The sequence below is a fragment of the Sinocyclocheilus grahami genome, unplaced genomic scaffold, assembly GCF_001515645.1.
Source record: "Sinocyclocheilus grahami isolate Dianchi unplaced genomic scaffold, SAMN03320097.WGS_v1.1 scaffold92.1, whole genome shotgun sequence".
Lineage (NCBI taxonomy): Eukaryota > Metazoa > Chordata > Actinopteri > Cypriniformes > Cyprinidae > Sinocyclocheilus > Sinocyclocheilus grahami.
In genome coordinates, this window is record NW_015505271.1 from 352,520 (window position 1) to 358,997 (window position 6,478).

Genomic DNA, 6,478 nt, shown 5'->3' on the forward strand with positions numbered 1-6,478 from the left:
CCCCGAGGCATCCTAGGTGTATATGACTTTCTTCTTTCAGACAAATCCAGTCGGAGTTATATTAAAAATTGTCGCTCTATCATTGCAGTCAGCGGGTGTTGCAGTGATTCAGTCCAAAAGAAGTGAAATTAAAAGTGTCACACGGCTTCGGGGGGTGAACAAAGGCCTCCTGTAGCGAATCAATGCGTTTTTGTAAGAAAAACATCCATATTCAAAACGTAATAATCACTTTAATCTAGCTTGCGCCAGCAGTTGTACACAGAAGCAGTTCCGGGCTGATGAGGTATGAGTTCAGCATTGCGCATGCGCTGGTGAGTCTCGTGAAAACCAACGTTTGTTAACAGGAGCAAAGGAAGCAAAGTTTCCTTACTTTAGCAAAGGAAAACCAGTCTTCGCTTGGCTTATATCGCAATCCTCCGACATTCTTCTTTACAAATCCTCGTTTTGTATTTCTAATAAGTGACCGTTGTTTTGTTTTGATCTCTCCCCTGCACTTCCGCGTGTCTCACTTCTGAGCGGCGCATGCGCAAAGCTGACCTCATATATCATTCCCCCGGAGCTGCTTCCGTGTACAACTGTTGGCACAAGCTAGATTAAAGTGATTATTACATTTTAAATATGGTTATTTTTCTTACAAAAACGCATCGATTCGCTACAGGAGGCCTTTGTTCACCCGCCGGAGCTGTGTGAGACATTTTTTTTTATGGATGGGCGCTTTTTATTTCACTTCTTTTGGACTGAAGCACTGCAACACCCGCTGACTGCAATGATAGAGCTAGGAATAGCCAGGACAATTTTTTATATAACGAAGAAGAAAGTCATATACACCTAGGATGCCTCGGGGTGAGTAAACCACAGACTAATTTTCATTTTTGGGTGAACTAACCCTTAAACCATGAAGTAAATGCAACTTTGGAGCTTTTTAAAATGGACTACATTTTTTAAATCAAACATTCATGTCACATGATACACAACACCAACTGTCTACCTCATGTCTTGCTGTGTACACTACAGTTCAAAGGTTTGGGACTGGTAAGATTTTTTAAAAATGTTTTTAAGTATCTTATGCTCACCAAGGCTGCATTTATTTGATTAAAAATCATCAAAACAGTAATTTTGTGAAATATTATTATAATTTAAAATAACTTAATTTTATTATATATTAAAATGTAATTAACTGCTGTCACGGCAAGCTGAATTTTCAGCAGCCATTACTCCAGTCTTCAGTGTCACACCTTCGAAAATGCTGATTTGGTGACCTTTCAATTCATTTTTTTATGAATTGAAAAGTCAAACGTACAGAATTTATTTGAAATAGAAATCTTAACTTAAATGTCTTTACCGCCACTTTTGATCAATTTTAATGCATCTTTGTTAAAGCATTACTTTCAAAAAAGAAAAAATCTTACTGATGCCAGACTTTTCAACAGTAGTGTACAGTATGTCTAGTAAATTAGTATAGCAATTTTCTGCTACAGGAAATAGAACATTAAAAAAAAAAAATAAACATAACAGTAAAAACAAACAACGGTCTACGCAAATAGAAAACAGATGGTGGCAACAACTGCAATTTTACAATTATGAGATGCAGTAAAATATATCAAAATGTATATAAATATCAGAACAAACACCTTTTACGTTAAAAAAAAAAAATCTGGTCATATGTAACATTTTAAACTTTTTTTTATATTGTGCAAAAACAGAGAAAAAAAAGTGTCAATTGGGACGGAGTATATTATTTACAGCACTGAAAAAATGGGATTGAGTGCCAGTTCATTTTAATATTCTGATGGAACATGACGTCACATATCACTCATACTTTAAACCACAAAAAGAGTTGAACACGTATCCAACCAACCAACATGCACGAACAGGAAAGCTGATTCTTGCACAACTAACTCTTGCACAACTTATTATGTCCTATAGCATTTTTGAAAACACTGCCAAGGTGAATCATGACCGGTTCCAGTTGACAGAGCAAACACAAGATACCCACTCAACACCAGTAAAAACAGAGATGCTGCTGAACTTAATCAGGTCAGCAACTCAACAGCAAGAGTGTCTTGTTCTGGCACACTTAACATTTCATGCCAGTGTGTTTATTTGTATTTGCTTGCACAATAGCTTAGAGCCTCTGTACATTACAGCAGCATGCGAGAGGCCTTAGGCAAGAGTGTTACGCATGAACGGGAACAGACAGTCTTTGGAGCACAGAGTCCTAATGAGATTAGAATCTGAAAATGCTTGTCAGAGGGAGGTCTCGGCCTCTCCGCCAATCGCATGGCAGGATGGGAATTAGCAGGCTCTAGCCAGGGCCCGGGACTAACTAGCAAACTCCTCTGGTCAACAGGAAACAGCTAATTAATGAGGTGAAGCAGAGCTGGGACTGAAAGCCTCATTCCCTCACTGCATGGACGGTTTCAAGTGTCCGCATCCATCATTTATCATTAAAAATGTTGGCCCGGAGTAATTTCAGGCTCTTTATGTTAAAGCTGAATCTCATAAGGGAAAGAAATGCCTTTATGAAACGAGAACCCCTTTGTTAGGCTGCTTTCAATTAAATTCACAAAAATATGGTGGTGCAAGAATACAGATTTTCCATGATTCGTTTGAGACACACAGACAGACACTGAGGTGAACGGCAAGGCACAAAAAGACACAAAGGGGAAGAAAGCACAGCATATAGGGGCAGGATATGACACAGTACTGCCAGCGTACCTCGACCCTCCTTTGCTTCTATGGCTGCTGTATTAGCAAGCGCAGCAGGAAGTAGCCCAAAATGAATGGAGAGAGAAGTTACATCAGTGTGATTACATTACACCCCAAGCATATTAACCCCACACACCACAGCAATATTAGTAGTTAAAGAACCCAACAGTAATATAAACAGTGCAAAGAGCAGTTAAAGAAAAGGCACTTAGTTTTTTACAATCAGTGTGACTGTTTGGCCATTTATAATTCACTGATTGTTCAATACTAGGGCAAAACAGGCTACAAAACTAAATAAATCAAAGGTTATGTATCACTGAAATACATGTTCAGATGTTTTTACATAAATTTAGGTACAATCTCTGACTTGCCTATCAATCAATATTGATTATTACACAAATACTGTATTATAAATACTGACACATACGAGTGAATGAATTGAACATTATTTAATTAAACTGAGACTACAGGATTGGATTCAAACTAATTTATAGCGCCATCTCTTGAATTATCAGCACTTTCAGACAGAAAATCTTAAATGCAGTAGACATTTAATGAAATTAGTTAGCTTAAGATCTCATACAATTTCTTGATAGTTTCGACATAGTCAAGTTGACATATGCATGTGACTCAGTAAATAAGCAAAATTAAAATATTTAATTAAACTATATTTTTGTGTATATTAAACTTAAAAAAAACGAAAACAAACAAAAAAAAACTGTAAATTATTAGTATTATAAAATTACAGAACTAGAACTATAAACTCACCAGAGAATTCAGGAAGAAGGAAAGAGGACCATAAGCATAAAGACTGCCCACAGTCTGCATAAAGCCCACAGTTTTTTTTTTATTTTTATTAAATGTGTTAATAACACATGACTGTCTTTAAATATTTCAACTTGGAAGTATTTTAATCTTAATATTAATTTTAAATGTTAACTTTAATATGTCTCAAGAGGCTGGATGCTAAATATTAAACACTAAATACAGAGATCTTGAACATAAAATATTATTTATATTAAATATATGTGAATTGATCTGATTTGGAGATTTTCTACAGGCAAGAAATTCAGGCAGACACAACTAATTATGCTGTATCGTTTGAATTGAGAGGATGGTAGTCACAAAACCAAACCATCTCCTAATACATTATTTTCTATATAACATAACTTTATGGTTATAACTGGAAATGTCCTAATTTTTATTAAATGTGTTAATAACACATGACTGTCTTTAAATATTTCAACTTGGAAGTATTTTAATCTTAATATTAATTTTAAATGTTAACTTTAATATGTCTCAAGAGGCTGGATGCTAAATATTAAACACTAAATACAGAGATCTTGAACATAAAATATTATTTATATTAAATATATGTGAATTGATCTCTGATTTGGAGATTTTCTACAGGCAAGAAATTCAGGCAGACACAGCTAATCTATGCTGTATCGTTTGAATTGAGAGGATGGTAGTCACAAAACCAAACCATCTCCTAATACATTATTTTCTATATAACATAACTTTATGGTTATAACTGGAAATGTCCTATTGTCCTAAGGTCTTGTAGTAAGATCAGGCTAACAGCTTCTTAGTTTCTTTAATATTCCTCTCTGTTCTGCAGGTCTAGCTGGCTTGATGTCTGACCCACACGGACAACGAAGCCAGCCTCTTAAAGGTCACAGAATTTTCTATATGTACTTCAAATAGTGACATCCACCCACTGTCTCCCTCTGATTTCCCTTTCTCACTCCATCACTACTCACTTGCACAAAGTTCCCTACGCTACTGGCCTTTAATGACCTTTAGTCCTGGACACCTCGCCTACTCAGAGCAGACAGGTCAATCCAGAGAGTCATGATGCGGCTCTCATGGCAATCAGCCTCTGATTGGCTCTCAAGATTTCTCAGAGTCTCTGTAGCGCAGGTGGCTAAATCACATGGCTTAACATGAGCCTACAAGGGAAGGGCTTTACACAGCACATCGGCAAATAATCAGTGTAAACATTACATTAGTTCATAGGTGGACAACAGGATATAACAGGTGTTCATATAGTGCAGAAAAAAGCTCTACAGTGATGTTTGAATAATTGTGATAATACACAATTGAATTGAGACACTATTTTCCTGAATAAACCACATTTCAAGATTGAAATGGGTAATGGCTGCTGAAAATTCAGCTTTGCCATCAAAGGAATAAACTACATTATTGCAATAAAAAAATGTTTTAATAATATTTCCCAGTAGGCTTTGAAGAGCATATATATATATATATATATATTTATTTATTTATATATAATTTACCAATCCTAAAAGTAGTTTCCTTTTCTTTGTATAAAACATTGATTTTAGGATGATTTTTGACCCAGACAGTTTCATGAGATTTACCTGTTTAAAAGACCAGAAATATGGATCTGAGCGGCTGGGGGTGTGGGCAGTGATTTTGCAGCTAGTACCAGAAAGTTGCTAATAAGTGAATTAAGCAGCCTGATACAGCCCAGAAAAGATCACACTATGGAGATGGAGAGCACAGCTCTCATCAGTATCTGCCGCTATGCTGATGCAGTTCAGCACAAAGGGGAGAGACAGATCATCATTATCATTAGCATCTCGCATGCCAAAGCTCGTTCTAGGCTGCTGCATGTTGGTACTTTCTAGTTTTGTAAGAGGGTTATGAGAGCAGTACAGGGTCACATGTGGCGATGATGATCCAGTACGACTTCCAGGTTGGATGAGAGAGGCCTGCAAACCCACTTTACAAACCTACTATTACAAAACCCCAAACATGCTCACTTACCATGCTGTAAGGTCTGCTTGCCTCCAGACAACACTCCTAGAGGTAGTGTTCCAGTTGGGGTGAGCCCTTTGAGGGTCAGTACACTCTCGCTCTCTTCCCTGAGGTATAACACACACACACACACACACACACACACAGTATTAGAGTTGTGTTCAAAGAACTAAATGGAACATAATCAATTAGGTTGGGGTGAGGGAGAAAGAGGAAATATATGGTAATTCGAAAACCAAAGACAAAAGACTTCAAGCTGTCCTCTGTTCCTCCATTATCTATGGCATTGTTCATCTGGAATAATGTCTAATATAATTAGGCCGTTATTTCACATGATGACTCACTGAAGACGAAGTCACCAAACTACGCCTTTGTCTCTTCGTTTATTTTGAATACGCGCCCTTTTACGGCGAAAATTACATATTGTGCCTTTAAAACAAAACTTCATTGTACATGGAAGTTTTTCCTGCTCTTTACACACATTTTTTTTTCTTTCTTTTTGATAACTTTAATGATAATTACCAAGACAAGCAAGGGTTTACAGATCACAATGCAAGTGGGAGAAGCCCCATTTTGGTCGTCACGATCGCAGATGACAACATCCAGGATTCATGTACCGCAGGGTAAGATTAAGTTAATTTACATTTAACCCGTTTAATATGGAGAGGCACTGAAATGTAGACCTTCATTTATGTGTTTTTGACCTACCTTGTGACAGAAATATATTACTAGTAATAATGATGAGGACAATAATAATTAATAGTAAGTAAGTTGCTTTGGATACCATTTTCTGCTAAATGCATACATGTAATAATAAAAAATAATATTACCACTATTATTAACTATTATTCAATAATATTTATTATTATTTTAGCTTTTATTCGTTAGAAAACTAAATGAAATATTCCAAACATGGGGAAATGCTGTCGTCTCCACCTTTTCTAAAACCCATAATGTTGCATTATTAGATTTGTACAATAACTTG

At 36.3% G+C, this 6,478-nt stretch overlaps 1 long non-coding RNA gene across 1 annotated transcript in view; it reads right to left on the minus strand.

The window, feature by feature from the left end:
- Window positions 1–5,804, minus strand: part of LOC107587308 (uncharacterized) — an 11,136-nt gene extending 5,332 nt beyond the window's left edge. Inside the window, exons 1-2 of the long non-coding RNA XR_001609460.1 lie at window positions 5,503–5,804; window positions 2,719–2,745 (exon numbers count right to left, since the gene is read on the minus strand). This is a non-coding gene — a long non-coding RNA (uncharacterized lncRNA). The remainder of the gene's footprint in view (window positions 1–2,718; window positions 2,746–5,502) is intronic.
- Between the last annotated feature and the right edge of the window lie 674 nt (window positions 5,805–6,478).